At 44.6% G+C, this 22,238-nt stretch overlaps 1 long non-coding RNA gene across 1 annotated transcript in view; it reads right to left on the reverse strand.

The window, feature by feature from the left end:
- LOC309363009 overlaps positions 1 to 22,238 on the reverse strand; it is a 77,682-nt gene that overhangs the window by 7,664 nt on the left and 47,780 nt on the right. The window contains exon 5 of the long non-coding RNA XR_014165145.1: positions 15,019 to 15,191. This is a non-coding gene — a long non-coding RNA (uncharacterized lncRNA). The remainder of the gene's footprint in view (positions 1 to 15,018; positions 15,192 to 22,238) is intronic.

Here is a 22,238-nt window from a genome sequence, read left to right on the forward strand (position 1 = left end):
TTCCCATCATCCCTGACCACTGGTCTTGATAGCTAGGGATGCTGGGAGTTGTAGCTGAAAAACAACAACAATTTATTATTTATACCCCACCCATCTGGCTGGGTTTCCCCAGCCACTCTGGGTGGCTCCCAACAAAATATTAAAAACACAATAAAACATCCAACATTTAAAACTTCCCTAAACAGGGTTGCCTTCAGATGTCTTCTAAAAGTCAGACAGTTGTTTGTTTCCTTGACATCTGATGGGAGGGCGTTCCACAGGGCAGGCGCCACTACCGAGAAGGCCCTCTGCCTGGTTCCCTGCAACCTCACTTCTTGCAGTGAGGGAACTGCCAGAAGGTCCTCGGAGCTGGACCTCAGTGTCTGGGCTGAACGATGGGGGTGGAGACATTCCTTCAACAGCTAGAGACCCATGTTTGGGAAACCCTGGTGTACACAGTAGTGAGCTAGATGTATAAATAAAATAAAATACAGCATGCTAATGAGAAGAAGCATAAAATGTAATTTGCCCCATGGACCTTGCTAATGGGAAATGTTGCTTTTGGCCCTTTGCTAATAGCCAATTAATTTGGATGACAGCACAGTTCTGGCAACTACGGCTTACGATGACTTTGTCTCACTGGTGCCACGCAAAGAAGTGGTTGTGCACAGGTTGACAGTGGGAATAAACTATGGGTTGGCCACTGTGGGCTCTTGAATTGCCATGCACTCTCATGCAGAGTACTAAAACTTAACCATCCAGCTGCATGCAACTTGTTGTGCATAACAACTTGTGGTTCTGGAGGGGGATGCACATCTAGATGCAGCCATGAAGGGAGGGGAGTCCTAATTTAGATTAGAACCATGGAGCTGGAGAAGGAGGGTTTACTCTTACCAATGACCGCTCCCCGCTTAAAACGGGGGGCGCCCTTTGCGTGGACGCGTGCAGCCCCTAGATCTGGAGCAGCTCCAACAGCATAGGCTTGGCTTTGCCTTCCCTCAAGTGGGATACCTGGAGGTCTCCGCCTACCTCAGTCAGTTGTCCAATCCCACCTGGGGGAAGCGTTGCCAAGGAGACCAGGCCAGGTAGGGGAGGGATTACCTGCCCACACAATAGAGGGAGGATCTTACCTGGGAATCCTCACTTGGCTCCAGAGCTTCTCCCACCCTACCCACCCTCAGTTAATGTCTTATTTTGCAGGTTAACTTTTCTTCACAGGTTTTGCAGGTTAACTTTTCTTCACAGGTATGCGGGCGCTGCTACGTTAAGGTCGCTGTTAAAGGGCCGGAAAGGAATTTCCCTGCATTGGCAGGTTCCGCCTTTCCCGTAGCAAAACGTCACAACTTTGGCGGTATCAGGACTTGGGCGGAATCCTTTTGTCCATCTTCTTCTTTGCGGCGGCGATACCAGGGTTCCCCGTTAAAGGGGTTTTCTGAAGGGAGGCTTTGACCGTACGCCGAAAGGTCATCATTGCTCTCCCCTGCGGCAGCGGCCTTACGGGGGCGGCTATCTCTGCTTGAACATATGTTCTCCAGAGCTGGCCCATCCCCCCCCCACACACTGGATAACCCTGATGCTCCCTAGGTCCCCGGCTGGGGACTGGGGAGGGAGAACGCCCAATGCCTGAGCCAAGGTCTACCCACATTTGAAATTTAATAAAGTTGTGGCCAATTGAATCCCATAGCACGTTGTCTTGAGTCGTTATTCCACATGATGGGGGGACCGCGCGGGATCTGGGGACTCCGCCTGTCCACGCAATGACTCCTGCTCCATATTATACCTTTTTGATTCCCCCTGCAGAGTAACTTAGTAGCTCTATCAAAAGTGTGGATTGAAATTGTGCTCAAGTTTTTATGACTCCCTTTCCTCCAGAGTTTATCTGTGAAGCAAATCAGGACCCTCTGGAACTACTTTGAAAAATAAATCCCATCTAGGATCCTTTACGACCTCATCTAGTTGCATCCCAAGTGTCTCATCATGGGACAAACTCAGTATTATCTTGGACTGTTGTTTTTCCACAGCAGTTCTCTGAGTGCACCTGTAATGGTGAGTCTCAGCTGACCACTTTGTCACAGCGATGCAATAATGTTGATAAGGAGACAAATGTCAGTTTGGAGGGAAAACAAATGCTTAGCCTTCTGATTGTCTGTAGGTTAAAAAACCCAAACAAACAGACTTATTTTACAATTACAGCTTTTCACAATTACAGCTTGCTTAAACAAAGCAATGAAACCCTTATTACAGAAGCCAGCTAATTAAACAGAATTAGGATGCTTAAATGATTGCTCTGGGGGTGGGCAGATTAACTCCTAATGTTCTCCTGTTGCACTCCCTAGTGTCAGATATCCAAACAAACTCTAAAAAGTGTGTCTGAACAGGTCCCAACAGGTGTTCACTCCCTCCTTCTGCTTGCTTGTGTGACAGTTTGCACATTGCTATTGCTCCTGCAAAGTTCAGTGATATTGAATGCAGAGCGGCAGCAAAATTGATGTTATAAGAAAAACTGCTCCCTTTCCCTTATGGGGCATTTCTGAGCCTGTATAGAGTCCTTAAGTGTGTTCTCTATCAGTAGGAGAAAATAACAGAGGCCAGCCAGAGTATATTGAGAAGCAAAGCGACCAGTAAGCCTGATCTTTATTCAAGGAACTGTTGCAACAGGGTCCCTACTCACCACACGCAGGAGGGAAGAGAACCCTGAACAATGGTGCATAAGCCCTTATATAAACTTTTGAAATTGCCCACCCTGTAGCCCAAGACCACCCCTCAAAACATTATACATACACCACAGAATGAGGCTGTCTACAGCAGAAATCCTGCCTGCCAGGATACCTGATAATGCTCACTGATTGCATTACCTGGGCAGCCTGGCCATTCTTTTGTGATGGTTAATACCTGAATCCAGGTCACAGGCTCACCCTATTCATACACAAAGACACCCTTAAGACAGGATTTATAAGCAAAAAGACAATGGAGGTTTTCCCCATTTGCCTCCCTTACTGCAGAGGAATATTTGAGGTCATTGGGAAAGTCAAAATGGCTTCAGGATTGCTCTTCCATACTATTTCAGACACATGGTTCATATATTTAGATATGTGTGTATTTATGAATATTTATTCTATATTTGAGACCTTAAAACTCTTAGAACATTAACAAGACCCACCCATAGATGCACAAATGCCCTGCTGAAAACACGCTGCGAGAAGGCTCCCTTGGTACAATGGGTCAGTATGTCTGGCTGTTAACCAGAAGGTTGGTGGTTCAAGCCCATCCAGGGCAGGATTCCTGCATCACAGGGGGTCAGACTTGTTGATCCCTGGAGTCCCTACCAACTCTATTATATGATTCTTCCTTGTGCTGATGAACTTTTCATTTAATATTATCTCCAAAACTCAGTGGAGCTCTGCCACTTTACACAGCTGTCATATTATGACCCTACGCCAAAAACTTGCTGTTCTTTCTTATGGCGATGTATTTTGACAGCAGAGGGGAAAGTTTCTAAGATATTAAGCTGCCTCGCCGGCAAAGATGCCATCATATTTCATCTTTCTCTTAGCATTTGAGATGAACACAATCATCCATATTTATGGTTCCCACTATGTCAGTGAAGTAGCTTCCAAGTAAATTATATCAAGAATGCCATAAAACAGGGACTGTATGAACTCTCTTCTCACTCATTGGTACTTTCACTCACAACACCGGCTTGTGGAAGAAGAATAACAACATGGATCAGATTAAATGTTTAAGGGCACTCAGTTGCTCTGTTTATTTAAAAAGGAATCCTATTTAGCAGTACTTTCTTGAATCAGGGTCCGTGTTTTTGCAAAATCAGATTCTCCATTATTCTGTGATAGGACCTCAGAAGTCTGATGTATTTGGGAATGGTTCTCCAATGGGTCAGGATGAAGATCCTCATGCAAGGGAGGGTCCTGCCCCATTCACAAACAGGGATGGCTGAGAAGTTTTGATTCAGTTCGCATTTAAAGCAGAACTTATCAAACCCACACTTTCTGAAAAGCGTGTTCTCCTTCAGGGAGAGCACGTGTTGCGGTGGGGTCTACTGAGCCACCCCCTTTGTTGCTGGTAAGTTCTCCAAGATGGCCAGGGGGCATTGATTGGATTGCCGAGTTGCTGGGGGAAAAGTTATGTTGCAATTTTGGTGGGAGGGGTAAAAGGTTTAAATACTCTGCACGCAGCCTTGTCCTTTCTCTTTTGCTGCATGCAACGGATCACCTGCCCACCCGCCCTAGAGTAAGGGGTTGTTGCGTTGACCTTGCTATGCCTGTCATGGGGTCGTCTGCCTTTGAGCAGGGGCCTGGTAGGAATTTTTCCACCTGGCAAATTGGCTGGGTGGGTGGTTTTTGCCTACTGCGTAGCAAATTGTCACAACTTGTAAGGTTGTGGTTAGGCATTGGTTATAAATCTGGTGGAGGAGGGGTTAGGATAGGCTGGGCCTGCCCCTCCATGGTTGCTGCGGAAAGGGAATTCCGTTAAAGGAATCCCGGGGCTTGCCATCTTTTCATCCAATCCCTGGAATGGGACTAGGGCCGGCAAGCCTTCGGGGAGCAGGCCGGTGAGAGTTGAGGGTCTGTGACTCAGCTCCAATTCTTCCTCCACTTGCTTTCCCCCGCACTGTCTTTCGGTGGTGCCCGGAAGTCAGTTCTGTCCCCAGGCGGGGGGGACAGATAGTCTTAACCAATGCCTAAACAACCACTCACAGTTTGTATTTTAATAAATCATGCCAAAAATCTTAAACAAAAAATTACGTGTCCATTGTGAGTTATTTTGGGGGGTGGATTGGGGACCTCGACACGCAACACTGAACCGACCAAAACACTCCCATCTTGCAAAAATCACAATTTTCCAAATTTTGCTGTCTGTTGCTGGACTGGGGCCTCTGACTAGAATCCCAAAAGAGAGACCCTGCCAGTCTTCCTGTTGTTCATGAGAAACTTCAGTAATTAATTTTGGAAGGGGAAAATTCACTTGCTGCAGCTTTCTGTGCTTTCTGTTCCTTTGCACGAGAGCCCCTGTTACTCCATGATTGAAAGGAAGGAGCAGAATGCTGGAAGCAAGTTGGAAGCTGCACAAATACAGCATTTTTAAAGACATTTGGAAATCCCAACCAAGAGGCTGATGGATACATGGTCATGAAGTTGTTGTTGTTTTTGTTGTTGTTGTTATTGTATGTAGGGCAGTGTCAGAGTTAAAGGTAAAGGTAAAGGAACCCCTGATCATTAGGTCCAGTTGTGACTGACTCAGGGGTTGCGGCGCTCATCTCGCTTTATTGGCCGAGGGAGCCGGCGTACAGCTTCCGGGTCATGTGGCCAGAATGACTAAGCCGCTTCTGGCGAACCAGAGCAGCACACGGAAACGTCGTTTACCTTCCCGCCGGAGCAGTACCTATTTATCTACTTGCACTTTGACATGCTTTCGAACTGCAAGGTTAGCAGGAGCAGAGTTACGTATAAGCTAAACAAGCTATAGCTTAGAGCCCCACCCTCTTGGGGCCCCCCAAAAAAAATTAAAGCAAAAAAACCTGGATGTACATTTTCAAAATATAAGATAAAAAAAACCTACATACAGCAACGGGATGCGGGTGGTGCTGTGGTCTAAACCACAGAGCCTATCAGAAGGTCGGTGTTTCGAATCCCTGCGACGGGGTGAGCTCTTGTTTCTCGGTCCCTGCTCCTGTCCACCTAGCAGTTCGAAAGCATGTCAAAGTGCAAGTAGATAAATAGGTACCGCTCTGGTGGGAAGGTAAATGGTGTTTCTATGCGCTGCTCTGGTTTTGCCAGAAGCGGCTTAGTCATGCTGGCCACATGATCTGGAAGCTGTCTGCGGACAAAACACCAACTCCCTCGGCCAGTAAAGCGAGGTGAGCGCTGCAACCCCAGAGTCGTCCGCGACTGTACTTAATGGTTAGGGGTCCCTTTACCTTTACTTTTACATACGGCAACAGTGTTTTGTGTTGATGTAAGTAATGGGCCCTGCCTGCTAGCCTGTTCCCTAAAATATCACTGGTTTGCTCATTTCTATATATAGAGTGCCTGTATTCTGCATGGACTGGTTGCATGGCAACATTTGCAAATGGCCTTAAGTACCTATTAGGTCCATAAATTACCATATAGCATATATTCAACACACAAAAACAGAGACAATTTGTTGTTGACAAAGGACAGCTGGACATATAAAGGGCCCCATTACCTTCAGTAGCTTAGGGCCTCATCAAACCTGAATCTGGCCCTGGTGTAGGGACCCAGTAATTCTGAACTGCAAAAGCTGTGTGAAAATTCAGAGGGGCAGGATTTCACAAGCATCTCTTATGGGTAGAAGAGCATCCTTTTGATATGATTGCAATCCACATCACCAGTACTCTGTGCACTGCATTGACCTGGTAAACACAAATCCGAATATGACAAATACCAGCTTTTTAGCAACCCTTGACATCTTCACTTGTTAAGCAAACACCATTAAAGGAATTACATTGCAATGCCAGAAGATATCACATTAGCAATGGCATGTGAATATGCATATGATTTAAATTTCATAAATTGAATTATTGTCCTAGACCACTTGTAAAAACATTAATATACATAATCTTTGTGTGGCAGACTTTCTACTAACATTGATTGCGTTTATCTCTGCATGCATTAACTACAGCATTATCTATTTTATTGCTACAACATTTTATCATCTTGAGTGCAGCTCAGCTGTTTCGAGGAAAGGAGAGAAAATGAAATGTGGAAAAAAACAGAACTCTGGATCAGCAATGATTTGTTCAACTTTAGCGCAAGAAGTATGCTGACAAGATAAAATTAATAAAATTACACGTTCTTAGGCACCTTAAATGTGATTGATGCTCCCCTTACAAATCCAGTTATTAGGATATAATTATCATCATCATCATTATCATTATTTGAACTGATTCATTTCCCACAACTCCATCCTATTGCACATTTACCTGTCTGTCAGGGAACTGCCATCAGAGCTAGAGGTGGAGGCAAGGCTCCAAAGCGATGCTGGAGAAGGGCCCAGCAGGGAGAGAGGCAGCTCATCGGCTGGGGAAGGAAATCAGCGCAACACCAGGGATAAAGGGGGGCAGATGGGGGAATTGGTGAGGGGGCTCCAGGACTCCTCACCGGAGACCAGCGGGGAGAGCACGGGTCCTCCGCTACCCACACCCACCCTGCGCAGAAGACTGCGCAGGGAGAGTAGGCGGAGACTTGGCATCAAAGAACTTCTTTGCTGGAAGAGGTTCAAGAAACGCCCACTGACGGATTCTGCTAGCGACTGAAACAGCCACAAAGTGAAGGGCTGTCCAGGCAGAAAAGGTTTAACCAGGCAACCTAGCCTGGAATGGCGGCAACTGACGCACGAGCAACCCCTATAACCATTACACTGTCGGATGTAAAAATCACTGACCATAGTGGGATACAGTCACAGTGGGGTAAGAGCATCATCAGGACCAACCAAAATGTCTCAAAGCTATGGCAAGCTTTTGAGATCTCCATAACTCTTCATCAGACAAGATGTTATACAAAGTAGAGGATGGGGGTGTTGGAGGGAGGGAAACACATGGTGTTTGAGCCATGAGGTCAACAATATCTGGAGGGTCATAGGTTCCTTGCCCCTATATTGGATGCATAGGTTTGAGAGGTAAAATCCGGGCTCCTTTGGAATAGGATCCTGAGTTCTCTGCATGACAAACTTGAGATTATGTTTGGGACATATTGCTGAAAGCCAACCCTTTCTCCCTGTTCTCTTTAAATGTCAAGCAATAATGGAGAGGAACATTTGCGATGAGTTACCCGATTGAAAAACAGCTACCTGTTATCTTCTGCGACAAGCCCACTCTGGTGATGAATGCCATGTAACAGACAGACTTATTAATGTCCCCAAGACTGAGATTGACAGGACGCATCATTAAAGTTCAGACACAGTCATTATGGAGTGCCATTGTGTTTTGTATTATTAATGTTTCCAATGCCACGAGGAACCAGGGAATGCACCAGTGCTCCGTGTATTCCTGAACTTCATGATGGATCGAGTGGAAGGAGAGATTCCTAGAAACAGTCAACCTGTTGGCCTTTTAGAAGTGGCTTTTTTCAGATTAGGGGCCCATTAGTTTACAACTTCACATGTGAATTATTAAGACCAATGAGCCTTTTGAGAGTCGTCGACAGAAAGCTTTCAAAAATAGGGCTTTCAAATGAACGAAGTGAAAAAGCTGTTCATTTTCTGATGGTAAAATTAAGTTAAGGACTCCAACCATGCATTGGTGGAATGGGACAAGCATAGGCATTCTAGGAACTGTGTGTAACAGCCTCACTGATGTTCATGGAATTGTACAAATTTAGACTGGAGGCTAATTGATAGAGCTACCATATTTTTGCTCCATAAGCCGCACCTGACCATAAGACACACCTAGTTTTTAGAGGAGGAAAGGGGGAAAGCCCCATTTTGGGGGGGATCAGCTCAAAGTTGTGCAGCTACTTTTGCAAAGGGGAAAAGCCCCTTTTTTGAGGATCAGCTCAAAGTTGTTGAACTTACTTTGCAAAGGGAAAAAATACTGTTTTTATGGAGTTCAACTCACAGTTCTGCAGCTTCTTTAGGAAAGGAAAGGGAGCCATTTCTACAGTTTCCAGACAGATAATCTAATCGGCCAGTTACATGTTTCTAGGGAAACAAACAGCCTCCATCTGCAGAACATTTAACAATGGAGGCCTGGGCAAGGGGGCGGGGCCAGAAAGGGAACCAGCGATCGACCCACATTCGCTCCATAAGACACACAGACATTTCCCCTTACTTTTTAGGAGGAAAAAAGCGTGTCTTATGGAGCGAAAAATACAGTATGCATCAGGAAGAACTGGGTTCAGATTTGACCTCTGCTATGAGATCTCCAGGTGTCCTTAGGTGCCATCTCAGGTTCAGCTTCCCATCTGCAGGACCAGAATAATAATGTCAATGCTGGTCAGCCGCAGATTTGGAATAGGTTGTCAGCAATATGCCCAGCTCTATTTCTCCTTTACATCTGCAGGATTGTGGGTGTGCTGGATTGCTGAACTGCTTCAGTAATGGATGGGATGAGAGACAATAAACTGAAGCTCAATCCAGATAAGACTGAGGCACTGTTAGTGGGTGGTTGCCTGGGTGGATGAGAGATTTCCTGCTCTTGGTGGGTTTATGCTCTCTCTAAAGGAGTAGGTATGTAGCTTGGATCCATTGCTGTCACTTGATGGGTAAGTGGTGCAGAGGCCTTCCATCAAATTTGGTTGGTGGTCCAGCCATACTCCTATCTGGACAGAGATATCCTAATTTCTGACGTCTGTGATGCTTTGGTAACCTCTAGGTTAGATTACTGCAGGCATGTCCAACTCCCAAAGGACTAAGATCTACTCCCACTACAAAAAAACCTGGAAGTGATCTACCTGCAATTGCTTAGGATTACACGGTCAACCAGGATCGACCAGGGGTGCCCCACGATCAACCACTAGGTCACAAATGGACAGCCATAGATTACTGCAATGTCTAGTTTAGATTATTTTTTTCCCCTTCTGTACTAGCAAGCTTTAGAGAAATTGAAGTGTAGAAACAGTGGCTTTCAATAGCTGATTGAGGCTAAATGCATTAAATTAGGGGTGCATTATATGAATCAGATGGTGCAGTTTAATTGCGTATGCAGCCTTTGAGTGGCATTTCTTTCTGTGCAATTCACCCAATAATTTGCGTCGCAAAGTGTTTAGAGTTTGTGTGCATGTCTACTCATAAGATCTGGTTCTTTCAGAATACCTATTTGGACTTAGTCTAGGTAAGTGTGCATAATATCATATGCTTAATGACCTGCAAAATCACTAGTCATCAGAGGAGACAACAGAGAATGAGCTACCGGAACTGGTAGGCTGCTCTGAATAATATCTAATGAGTGCTTGGACAGGGCATCTTTCCAACATTATCGCCTCCTATTTCTGCTTCTGCTTCTTTTCCCCCCTTGGAAGCATCCTACGGTCAAGTAACTGCTTTGGTTTACTTTCGTCAATGCACCACTAATGGAAGGATAATGAGCTTGCCATTGCAATGGCTTGCACAGCAATCAGCTCTTATTGACTCAGATGATAACTATAGAATTGTGTTGCCTACCATGCATCTAAATGCTCAGCAGGTAGTAAACCTCCCTCTTTAGCATAATGTATCAAACAAAATCTGTACGACGCACCATTAGCGGAGTGTGTAAACCTCTTTGCTAAATTATGCACCCCAATTAGCAAAGGATAAATGGAGCAACCAGTAAAAGCGTGTGCAGTTTTATCAACTCTTTGCGACTCAGTAAAACTCACAGCGGCATTCAGTAGACACATCTCCAGTTGAACCAATGCTCCTGTTTACTTTGTTACCTTTGACTAGATCAGAAAAGGTGTGCAAGCAAGTCGGAAAAGCGAATGAAGCTGTAAGCACAACATACCTACGGCTCAATCAAGGCGTACTTAATTAGCAAAGTGTGCCATTTGCTTAATTAAGTGTATCAAAACATGGCACCTGAAGTGTGATATTAAACAACCGAAAGATGAATCTTGATCAGCACGGCAGGAGTGAGCCAACCTGAGTCTTGTATGATCAGCTTTCTAAAAACCAACAAAAAGCTATGGTTCAATGTTACATTTTAAACTTGGGAGGTAAGAGGGCATACTCAGGATCACAGCACAGGCCAGCTATAATTGTACATTCTTGGGATTTCTTAACTTTTAAAAGACTACTACTACTGTACTGAGCAACCCTGAATAAGCATTCTTGCTTAAGAACTAAGAGACAAGCTGTCTCAGAATGAGGTCTACCAACATTCTTTCCTAAAATCCTAGCAACTAGGTTCAAAGTGGTCCACTAGAAATTCACCAGGGACTTATCTTCTGTCTACCTGTTACACCATATGTAAGAGTTAGGACCTTTCCATAGTTAACTTTTAAAATTATATATAAAAAATCTCTCCCTCTTCCCACCCCAATATGCAGCAGTGATGCTATTGCCAGCTTCTCAGGGCTGCCCACTTTCCACTAGCCAAACTGAGTAGGAAAGACGGAGTTCAAACTGGGTTGGGGAGCTGAATAATATTTCTGAGCTCTTACCTCCATCTCGAGGGAGAATTGAAATTGCATTTATGCATGGTTAATTAGCAAAAGGATGAGAAATCAGTTCTAGTATATCCAGTATTATATGTTATATTTGTATTGCGGTGGCAAAGCATTGTTCTCTTTAACTGCAGGTCACAACTTTGTCATCTGCTGTGGTTGTCTTGTTGATTCGGGACTAAAGCTTCTGGCAAACCGAATAATCCAAAACCCTGGTGGATTGGATGCATGGTTGGGCTGGCTGATTACAAAATCCGCTAGAATTGCCTTAATTTTCTCTCGGGACTCCCAGGAAATATGACATTGATCATGTGCTAAACAAATTACCTGTGCATTTATCTCTTTGTGGGCAACTGTGGCATTGCCGTTGTATAATTATGGTTTCACCGGCAGAGAAAATTGTTGACCTTAAATATTTTGATTAACCTAAGCCTTAGTGGGATCTACACAGGGAGAGTTTGCAGAGGGAGCCAATAGGAGAGTGCCACAATGATTCCAAACAGCCATTGGACTACGACCGTATTCACACCATACATTTAAAGCACCATAATGCCACTTTAAACAGTACCCCAAAGAATTCTGGGAGCTGTAGTTTTTTAACGGGTCTGAGAGTTTTTAAAAGGCATATGTTCCAAGGAGGAAAAAGAGACATTTAGTTTTGTTTCAGTTACAGTGGTTCCTCGGATTATAAATGCTTCGGATTACAAACACTTTGGGTTACAAACCCCGCTAACCCGGAAGTAGTACCTCAGGTTAAGAACTTTACCTCAGGATAAGAACAGAAATCGTGCAGTGGCAGCGCAGCAGCAGCGGGAGGCCCCATTAGTGAAAGTGCGCCTCAGGTTAAGAACGGTTTTGGGTTAAGAACGGACCTCCAGAATGAATTAAGTTCGTAACCCGAGGTACCACTGTACTTGGTGTGTGATTCTTTTCTGAGTATAATAATGGGATGCAATTGTATTATCATGTTCTCTTCCTCTGCTTATGTATTTACTTATTCTTGAAAACCAGATTTTTTTTAAGGCTCCTATTCCCCTCACAGAAATATAGTTCTCAGAGTGGTTTAATAATCAATCCCTCTGGCTCCCAAGGAACTCTGGGAATTGTACCTCATATAATCATCGAATCAGAGAATTGTAAAGTTAGGGTTAGTCTAACCTAGGATTGCCATACATCTGGGAAATCCAGGACATGTCCTCTTTTGGAGGGCCTACATGCCAATCCAGGGGGAGTTCTACAATGCATAGCAATTGTCCAGGTTTGGGGACTTATTTTTCTTTAGTGTGTGTGTGTGTGTGTGTGTGTGTGTGTGTGTGTGTGTGTGCTGGCACAGTCAGTAGATGATGCATGAGTGGGTATTTGCCCCCCCCCAAAAAAAACATAACTACCGTATTTTTCGCTCTATAAGACATACCAGACCACCAGACGCACCTAGTTTTTTGAGGAGGAAAACAAGAAAACAAAGAAAAAAATTATTCTGAATCTAAGAACAGCAAGAGGGATCGCTGTGTAGTGAACGTAGCTATCCCGCTTGCTGTTCTGGCTTCTGGGATAGCTGCGCAGCCTGCATTCGCTCCATAACACACACACACATTTCCCCTTACTTTTTATGAGGGAAAATGTGAGTCTTATAGAGCAACAAATACGGTACTTATTTATTGGGTGATCATAGGGGAGGGATGCTCAACAACTTTTTGTGTCCATATTTTTACCTCTTAAAATATGGTAACCCTAGCAACTGCCTGCAATGTAGGAATCTCAGCTAAAGTAACCATGACAGGTGGCCATCCAACCTCTGCTTAAAAACATCTCCTGAGAACTCTCAGCCCCCTTAACAAATTATAACTCCCAAAATTCTTTGGGGGAAGCTATGGCTGTTTAAAGTGGTATGATACTGCTTGAAAGTTGTGAATATGGCCTTACTCACTGATTGATATCACTGGCTCATATTCAGATTTGTTTCTGTTGTCAGCAGAAGATGTTGTTAGCTAGGAGACAGTTAGGGATCTGCAGTCACCAATCTCGCAGCAGATGCCTTGTGATAATTAAATGTTTCTGCAGTGCACCAGGTTGAGGGCGGGAGATTTGGAGGGATACGATGGGATTAAAAGGAATATTTTAAAAGCCAAAGCCTTGAGTCCTTTGAAGATAGTTCCTCAAGCCTTTGAAGCTTACATGCGTCCTAATGCAAGGCAATGTGTTTTTATGTTAAACTCGACGCTTTAATGTCTCCCATACCTAAAGACTGATCCAGACAAAGCATTCTCCAATTGAATTTTGACCTTTGCAAAAAAGCAATGCTGTATGATATATAGTCAAGATGTCGAGGATAAGAGTAGCACTGCTGTAGGGGAAGCAGTCTCGGGGATCGTATTTGCCATTTGATAAGAATAAGAATAAATCAAGGCGAGTCGCAAGACCAGCGCCAGCAGTCAGAAACATTGGACACTGGCTGAAGGTCACAGGAGCCAGTAGGGTCTCTCGCCAGTCTGAACCGCCACCCATATATTTGCTTCTGGGCCTGGTTCCCATTCATGGAAGCCAGCCAGGCATCTGCAACCACTGCCCTGCTTTGCCTTGGCTCTGAGAAAAGATTTCCCCCTATAATTTTTATTAAATTTTCTGTTTTACATTTTAGAATATTCATTTAAAGACCCTTAAAGTATCAGTGACTTCCATTCTTCTCTTTCTGTGGTTCATTTTGCATAACATAAATCTCTTCATATTTTACATGAACTGAACCATTCAGTATTCCATTATAACATCCATCAAAACTTATTTATACTGTTGGATTTAGCTTAATGCTGCCAGTGTTTTTAAATGTACACAATTCCCCCCCCATATAATTAACAAACATTTTTTAATCTTCTTTAAATATATGTTATTCTTGTTCTCTTCTATATGTTAAGTCCGCAACGTGTGCATATTCCATCTTATTTGCACCCTGCCCAACTGACTGGGTTGAGCCAGTTACTCTGGGCAGCTTCCAACATATATCAAAACATAATAAAACATTAAAGATTAAAAAAAAAGCTTCCCTATACAGGGCTGCCTTCAGATGCCTTTTAAAGGTTGTACAGTTACTTATCTCCTTGGCTTGGGGGTCACATAACTCCATGTCCTTCAACATTTATCCGATGAAAATAGGGACACACTAAGGGAAAGCGGGACATTCTGGGATCAAATTAGAAACCAGAACAGCTTTGATAAATTCAAAACTGTCCCTGGAAAATAGGGACACTTGGAGGGTCTGGAAGACCCTCCTTGGCACAGGTGCTAAAGGGAAGTGGTAGAGAAGCTCTGAAACACACACACACACTAGGAGATGGATGGACCAGCAGAAACAGCCCATCAGTGGCAGGGATTCATCAGCCAAGCCATACTGAAGACCCTTAAAGTCTAGTGTCAGCCCTACAGCCTGCTGTTGCATCAGGAAGAAAGAGGAAAACTAGGTGCACTTAAAACAAAGATACATTGATGAGCTGGGCTTCTCAGCTCTGAAACAAAGAATGAGAAGATCCCATTAAAAGCCATTTAAAAGAACGAGGGTCAGGGTGGGACTCCGTATGTCTAAAGCCATGACACGCAGGGAGTTGCGTTGGTTCTTAGGACATGCTCACACACAATGTGCATGTCATAACACAGTCTGACAACACAGAGAGAAAATCACAGCTGATGACCCATGAAAACAAGGGTGTGGGGCAGGATGGAAGAAGAGAAGGGCATTTTTCCTGTATAATCCATTTCAGTTGCACAAACGCGGCATGTGTTTGAATCCTTCCTGCAAAATAGAGATGCAACAGTTGGTAATACTGTACAATGGAGGTTGGATCAGTGCCACAGGATTCCATTTTGGGATGCTGTCAGAGACTCATGGCTGTTGCCCAGGAAAGTATAAAGACAAGAGAAGATTTCTTACCATCCTTTTTCTATTCAGTATTTACAGAGAGAGGCTACAGAACCAAGCCTCTTGGACAATGGCGTTGTCCCGGGTGAATCTCCACAGCCTGTCTCTCCCACTTCCTCATTCATCACTTCTATGGGTGCTGCTACATGCCCTTTGTCTTTTTCTTATTATTGAAGTTTTTATCTCTACAAAATAACAGAAAGAAAGAAATGTTTACACATATGTACATGTTAGTAACACAAAGCATTCCACCACTTCACACCCCACCACCACCATTGCTTCAACATAACTCGAAATGTGAGTTAAAATCTGACTTCCTTCCATCATTGCTTGACCTTAATTCTATAACTTATCTTTACAGTTGTGTTGTTATATTGTATTTGACAAATATTCTGATTTTACTTGAATTTGTAACCTTTCCCCCTTACAAACTTTGTTCTTTACATATCAATATTTCTGTACCGGAGCAGTGGTTTTTTTCGTATATTCATTCATGCAACTCCATTCCTTTATTAAATTTTGATTTGTTTGACCTCTGATAGCTGCCGTCATTTGGGACAATTCAACAAATTCAATAAGTTTGATTTGCCAAACTTATTGTGGGTATTTTGACTCCCTTCCAGTTCTTTGCTATAAGAACTCCTGCGGCAGCGGTACATGCCCTTTGTCTTTGAGGTCTTTGCTCTCCTACTTTTAAGGCTGGCCGGGTTCTGGGAGATGGAGGGTCTGGGATGCTTTCTAATGACACCACGTCAGCCAACTGAAGCTCCAGCTCTGCCTCCTCCTCTCCCATTATTTCCCAACTTTTCCCCTCATCCGCCTCTGAGCTGTGGCCTCCCTCAAAACTCTGTTCTCAGTCTATACTGTCTTCCACTCCCTCCTCCCTGGAAGGGTCACGATGGGGAGGCGGTCTCCACCATTCCTCCTCTGCCCAGTCCCTGACACCTAGTGAAGAAGAGGAGTAGGAGTAGGAGTAGGAGGAGGAGTTTGATATCCCGCTTTATCACTACCCTTAGGAGTTTCAAAGCGGCTAACATTCTCCTTTCGAGTCTCAAAGCGGCTAACATTCTCCTTTCCCTTCCTCTCCCACAACAAATGCTCTGTGAGGTGAGTGGGGCTGAGAGACTTCAGAGAAGTGTGACTAGCCCAAGGTCACCCAGCAGCTGCATATGGAGGAGTGGAGACGCGAACCCGGTTCACCAGATTACGAGACTACCGCTCTTAACCACTACACCACACTGGTTTCAGGTTGGTGAGTTTTACAGTTTAGTGGGGGTTTGAACCTGAGTCTCCCCACTCCTAGTCCAGCACTCTAACTGTTGCTCATGAGCCATGGCTCTCAGCTGAACCTCATGACATATGGATTCACACCAACATCATTTTTTTTCTTTTTTTAAAAAGGCATCTCTGAAAGAGCCCCAAAGGTATTTGCTAGGCAAGGGGCTAGAAAAAGGAATTCCTTTGGTAAGTAGTGAGAGGCTGAATATTTGTCACTAAACAGTGTGCCAAGAGTCCCTTGAGTGTTTTTCACCTCTAAGAAGCAAATCCTTAGATGGAGAATTTAATGCTTAAAATAAAATTTAAAAAACGGGGGCGGGGGGGGGGGGCGGGGAGGAATCCCACAGACAATCTATGCATTTCATCCTGACTCTGTCTAGGCTACAATGCCTTTTCCATTGATCTAACGTCTCAACAAGATGATGATAGGTGGAGAAGTCAATACTATATCTTGTCAAGTAATCGTCAGCAGTGCAGGGTAACATTAAAAGATCCCGCACCTAAAATTCAATAAATGTTATAAATCCCCCTGAAAAATAAGGATGTTTGAAGCAGAGCAGCCATTTGCAAGCAGAGTAAAGGGTGCTTTCAGGGAGCTGGGGACTCATATGGCAGACGAGGAATTATTCTGGGTTTGGCACCCTCAGTTCCATACATTCCTGTTCTTTTCAGCTATGGGTATTCATCTCTATCCCACCACTTGTCATCTACACCAGTGGGCAAAGCTTGAATGAAAGTATTTGGGCTGCATGTTTTTGTCCCTCTTCATAATCATTCCACCCTGCCCTCCTCTGTCACTTAAAAAAATATATCTCAGGAAGTGTGCAAGAGGAGTTGCAGAGGCACTTGCAGTGACCCCTCTCCAAGGAGCAAGGCTTGGCCTGTGAAGGTGAAAAAACTGGACAGGATGTTATGGCTTACTGCCATCCCTGGGGTTGGACGCAAGCAGGTATTGTGTTGGAAGGGAGTGCTTTGGGATAATGTGGATGAAGATTACATAAAAATATGTGGGTATTAGGAGATACATTCACTAAACTGGTGAATTTTCATGAAGACTTGTTAAAATGCATATGTAGGAACTTAATGGGGGGTGGGGGACAAGGGGAAACCAAAATTAACAAATTCACCCATCCTTAGGCAAGATGCAAAAAGCAATGGAAAGGGGTCCCAGAGATATATATATAGAGAGGGAGTAGACAGATGGGATCTGAAGGTTTTACAGATCATGAGCAGGCTGCCGGGCAAGGTAAACCAGGGAAACTAGGAAAGAAAGGAGTTGGGTTGGAAGGAGAGGTCAATGTTGAGGGAAGGGTAAGGATTGGGACTAGGTAAGTAAAGGTAAAAAAAAGGTTAAGGACCCCTGGACAGTTAAGTCCAGTCAAAAGAGACTATGGGGTTGTGGTGCTCATCTCGCTTTCAGGCTGAGGGAGCCACCATTTGTCCACAGACAACTTTCCGGGTCATGTGGCCAACATGACTAACCTGCTTCTGGTGCAATGGAACACCGTGACATAAGCCAGAGTGCACAGAAACGCTGTTTACCTTCCTTCCACCTATTTATCTACTTGCACTGGCGTGCTTCCGAACTGCTAGGTTGGCAGAAGCTGGGACAGAGCAATGGGAGCTCACCCCGTCACAGGGATTCAAACCGCCGACCTTCTAATCGGCAAGCCCAAGAGGCTCAGTGGTTTAGACAGCGCCACCTGCCCAATGGCGAGCCAGGTGAGAAAAAGGGGGAAGTACAGTGGAGGGGGAAGGGAACCCTGCAACACAAAATATCCATTAGCGCTGTAGAAAGGAAGTGTAACACCATGGGAAATGAACCACTTTGTGGGTTCTGATATTAGAAGGTTATCTAAGCCCAAACAGTAGCTTATCTGGGGCTTTAAGGATCCTTGGGATCTTAGGGAGCACAACTGTGACACAAATTTAAAGTACAGGCTGACATTTTGATGCCGATGGTGTCATGTCCCCCCCCCCCCCAAAAAAAAAGATGTGTGTGAGAGCAGCACTATTTCTGCAATAAATTTGCAGCCGACATGAAAGGGAGGAGTGACACCTTTGTGCTCCCCATGTTTTTGAGCACCCACTTCTTTGAGCGCCTGCTGTTTTAAGGACGATGGTATATTCTGAGGGTGACACCCGACTCAAAGTGAGACGGATTCAGCTCTGCTACACTTACCGTGCTGCTTCCTGACACTAATTGTGTTATCACAAACTCTAATTCTATTTTTGTCCTTGCCGAGTGACTGAAATATTGAAAGAGAGCCACGCACGTTTGCTCTTAAAAGCGATTATGGGAATGGTAACGTTTTGCTGCTGTAAACGTTATTTAATGCAAGATGGAGTTTTGGGTGTCAAATAACAGGAGCTTTGCTTGAACAACAGGGCAGCCTTTACCAGGACATGAGAGGGCTTATATCCAAGCTTTTTTCTTCTTTCTGAGGATTACCTGGAAGTGGTGCCCTCAGGCAACCGCTAACAGAACCTGCGCCCATAATCACCTGTGGAGCACCTGCATTATTTTGCTGTCCATTGTTTCAATTCCTTCATCTACATTAGGGGTTGGCAACCGGATGTGGCCCACGAAGACCATTTTACAGACCCACGAGCCACCCCCAAACCAAGCCGCCCGCTTGGTAAGTCGCCTGCACGCTGCGCTAAATCATCGCAGCGCAGGGACTTGCTGAGTGGCACCAGAAATGGCATCTGCGCATGTGCAGATACTAGAAATCGCGTCTGCACATGTCCAGATGCCGGAAATCACTTTTGTCCAGGTGCGATTTTCAGTGTCTGGACATGCACAGAAGCGATTTCTGGCGCCGTGGACATGCACAGACGTGATTTCTGGCATCACGCTGTGCCAGTCCGGCTCACGGACGATCTCCTTGGGAGTGATCCAGCCCAAGGCCGGTAAACCTTGCCGATCCCTGATCTACATCTTGAGAAATCATGAGTCCCATTCAGGCATTCATATGGAAGAAGGAGTGTGTGCATGCATGTGCTAGCTTCACCCACCCCATCCTCATCACATGTTCCAGAGAGACTGTCTGAGATGGGGGGGGAGTCCTTCATTGTGGAATCCTATTTTTCCATGGTTCCAAACTGCAGGAAACTCTCCTGTTGACTGATATCCTTTCCTGAATCTTCTCCTTTTTCTTCTTCTTTGGTGATCACTTGTAGCTGAGTAAGATTGTCTTCCATGAACACAGTTTTAACAGTGAGTCCCTAAGTGACTGTGGAGGCCAATTCTGGATCCACATGTCCTTCCACGGTGGGGATGTAGGTTTCCAGGTGGGAGGTGATCATGTGACCAGCATGACTAAACCGCTTCTGGTGCAATGGGACACTGTGACAGAAGCCAGAGGACATGGAAACACCATTTACCTTCCTGCCACAGCAGTACCTATTTATCTACTTGCACTGGCATGCTTTTGAACTGCTAGGTTGGCAGGAGCTGGGGCAGAGCAATGGGAGCTCACCCCGTTATGGGGATTTGAACCACCATATATACTCATACCACAGCCCTTCAGCTACAGTGTGTTCCCAGCTTCACAACTTGCTCTGCAAACCAGCAAGTCAAATTGTGATTCAATGGTTACTCTTTCTTACCTTTGCATCCATGCTTCAGGTGGGCTGATTCTTCCTTTCTTCAGCTTATAAACAAAGAAACATATTTTAAAGGTTGCAATGCTTTCTTAGGGACATGGAAGCATGGGTGGTGAGGATGTCCTAAGAAGTGGCCAAGACGTAACTACCACAGTCTGTAATTTATGTTGCCATGCTGGAAAGTTGGTTTTTCACAGCTTGGTCTTGGAGTCAAAAAGATGCTCCTGTACCAAACACAATGAGGACAATTCCAAACCATCCCTGCTGCTCTTATGCATAGGCAGGTAGTATGACTATGGAGGAATGACATGAGGCATTGAAATCCTGAACGAATCAGTGAAAACTCATAATACAGCTCTGTCTGAACCATTTTGCATACATGTACTATCTGCTTAAATTGTGAGTGGAAGGCAGCCAGGAGTACTCCATGAAGTTGAGTTTCCTAGCAATTTTTTCCATTGTAGCTTTAAGTGAAATTACTGGAAAATAGGTTGCTTCTCCCCTCCCCAGTATTTATGATCCATTCAGCTTGAGAAAGTACTCGAAATTTCCTTTGAGATTTACAGCTCAATTTCTAGACCCAAAGCACTTGGAATAAGTTCTGAGTAAGCATTAATCCTACACCAGGCTCTAAAAATCAAATGATAAATCTTTAAGCAAATAATATATATTTCCCACTCAATGGCTGTCAAGCGCAGGCATTTTTTTGCCAAGGGCTTAACATTGGAAAGGGGTATGCCAGAACTTTCCCTCGTCCATTCATGATTAGTTGGTTTTCTAATTTCATGCAAACTTCCAATTATTCTTTGTCTATGTGCACACATTTTCCAAAGCTGAACATGCCAAATAATGGCAATTAGGTAAAGTTAAACAGTCACTCTTCTCTCTGATGAATTTACCCTCTGTTGGTCAGGTAAGCTGAGTCAGGGGAGTGGAGACCCCGTGCATCGCTGCTGACATAAAGCCGACATTGGAGAGTTTCACAACTGGAGATGGTGCCAACAGTCCTGGAAAACCTGCTCCCTGCCTGGCAGTTCTTTTTCCACCTGAGATTGGAACACGGTAGCTAAGGTGGCTGAACAGACACTTGGGTAGAGGCATTGTTTAGTGGGTTTTGTTTGGGGGTGGGTTCTGTTGCTAATTTTATTGCCCTAACTGTTAAAAATGTTTTAAGTTGATTTTAACAGCTTTTTACTCATGTGTTTTTAAATTTGTTGTTTTTAAATAAAGGGGTGCAGGATGTGCCCGGGAAGAGCAAGGGCAACCCCAGTCACAGTGGTTCAAGGCAAGGGAAGGTATTGTGTGGGGTTGGCAAATTGTGGTTGTCCTATCAGCCACCCTTAAATCTGTGGCTGCTGTTGGTGAATGCCAGGCTGGCTCTGAGTAAGACCTCCCTCATCCATGATCTGATTATGGATGAAAAGACCTACCTGGTCTTCATCACTGAGACCTGGGTGGGTGAGCAGAGTGGAGTTGGTGATGGGGGGGGGGTGCTGAATATGCTGTTTAGGTTGGAGCTGCTGGAGTGGCCATGCCCAAGGCACCATCAGAGGGGGTCCTTTCAACAGTATGTTTGAGGTGTCACCCAAGTGAGGGTCTCCATTTGCTATTCCAATGGAAACTTCCCCAGAACCAGACATCTCTGAGGGTTTAGAATCCAGAATCTCTAACCCATCAGGGGTCCTCCTCTAGATCCTTCTGATCCAATTCCCCAAGCTGACCCATTCCTCCTCAAATGGTGACCACCCCTTCCATGGGACTCATGACAACAACTGTGTGTGTGCCCATTCACATAAATAAGTGATGACTGTTGACATTTCTATTCCATCTTAAGGAAAAGGCATGAGATTGTTGTGAGTCACATGTCTGTTTACATTCCAGCACAGTATGCTGGGAACTTCCATTTTGTGTATAGCTTTTGCTTTTGCTGTTCTCTCTGAGACAACATGAGAGAGAGAGACGACATGTTTCTTTGTCCTGATTTATATTTAATAATATGTAGCTGTAGAATGACTTCACAAGCCTCACACCTATTCTGTGTGCGCAGTACACTCTGCTAATAGCATGCCCTGGCTTTTGAAGTCCAGGTCACTGATTTACGTCGGAGCACAGGCCGATGGAAGCGAATGGCACAGCCGGGGCTTGCCAGCTGGCCTCCCGACCCTCTGCATGTCAACAATGACATGTCTGGATATCTCTGCAGACAGCCATGGCCAACACATGGTTGCGTGTTGACTCCCACAATGCCACCCCAAAAAAATTCACACTTCACACGTCAATTTTTGTTTAAGGTTTTTGGCATAATTTTTGGCCACAACTTTATTCAAATACAAAAAATGTGAGTG

Source organism: Podarcis melisellensis (genome assembly GCF_964234715.1).
Source record: "Podarcis melisellensis genome assembly, chromosome: 2".
Taxonomy (NCBI): domain Eukaryota; kingdom Metazoa; phylum Chordata; class Lepidosauria; order Squamata; family Lacertidae; genus Podarcis; species Podarcis melisellensis.